Source organism: Drosophila innubila, chromosome X (genome assembly GCF_004354385.1).
Source record: "Drosophila innubila isolate TH190305 chromosome X, UK_Dinn_1.0, whole genome shotgun sequence".
NCBI classification, from domain to species: Eukaryota; Metazoa; Arthropoda; class Insecta; order Diptera; family Drosophilidae; genus Drosophila; species Drosophila innubila.
Genome location: NC_047626.1, coordinates 7,250,740 through 7,252,161, shown reverse-complemented (window position 1 = coordinate 7,252,161; position 1,422 = coordinate 7,250,740).

Genomic DNA, 1,422 nt, shown 5'->3' with positions numbered 1-1,422 from the left:
ACTACTTCTGTGGCCAAAGCAGAGCTACCAAAAATTACAAAAAAAAAAAAAACAAATAAATAAAAAAAAAGTTCACAAAGTTAGCTCCTACGTCAACGAGCAACAACCTAAACTCACCTCACCCCACCTCACCTAACCTCAACTCCCTCGCACATCGTCAAACTGAAATGTCAGTTAGGATATGGTTGTACATATACATATACTTGTATACTATGTTTCTATACCCCCCAGAGCACCTATGTATGCGTATGGTAGTTGTTGTTTGCGTGCTTATACTCTTTCAAAGGGTAACCTAATACAAACATGAAATGCATTTCATACTGACATTTCATTGCCCATATGAACTCAGCTTTCGGTGTACAAATTGTCATGAAATTTGGTATAGCTGCTTCATTTTTAATATGTTAAGTACATCTTTCAGAACTGATCAGATGGGATTACTATAATAGAAACGATCGCTTTAAATCCCTGTTATTTCTTTAAATCCCTGTTATTTATTGAGCATCTTTTTTAGAATATTTAAATATCATATATCATATATTATATTATATTATATTAATTTCAATAAAGGATCCATAAAATTTATTTTTTACTTACATTTAATTTGGACCTTTAACTATATAATTTCTGAAAGATATTTTCAAATTTGCTATTAATTAATTATGCTTTTTAGCACAAAAGTTAGATAGTTATCAGAGACATTGAAAAGCCGAAACTTATTCAAATTTATTCAAAAATCAAAACATGTTAAATTTAAAAAGGGCTTATAATTAGGGAAATTAAAACTAATTGAAAAACCATTCTATCTTCGTGAGAAAAATATAGATTTAAAATTTGTATAATAAACTAATAAATTTTTTTAACTATGTTTTAATAATTTGTTGTACACACTCAACATGTTTAAGCCAATTAGTATACCAGATCAGTTTGCACTGTTAGGGTATTTTATTTTTGATGTATGGAAAACTTTTTATGGCTTGTTTTTTTTTTCTCTGCTATAATTTGTTGTTGTGTTGGTTGTTGTTGCTGTTGTTGGTGTTGTCATCGGCGTCGTCTAACCCAGTTATTGCTGTGTTTGTGCACCATTTGAATGAGTTAAGCTCATTTGATTTGATACATTTAATGCGGATTTTATATTTGCCAGTTGGCATTTATTGTTCATATTTTTCTAAGCGACCAACAGCAAAAATTTATGTAGTTTTTCTTTTGTTTTTTTTTTATTTTATACACAAAACGTGTGATTAATGGAAACATAGAACAAGCACCGTAGGCGATACATTATTATTGCTATGTTGATGTTTTTCACAACCAAAATAGAATGGGAAACTGTCACGGGCATGTGACCGGAATTTTCACTGGAATAAAACCAATGGGAAACCAAGCTTAAACCGGTTTATAACCAGTTCTTGGAAGCGATTTTAT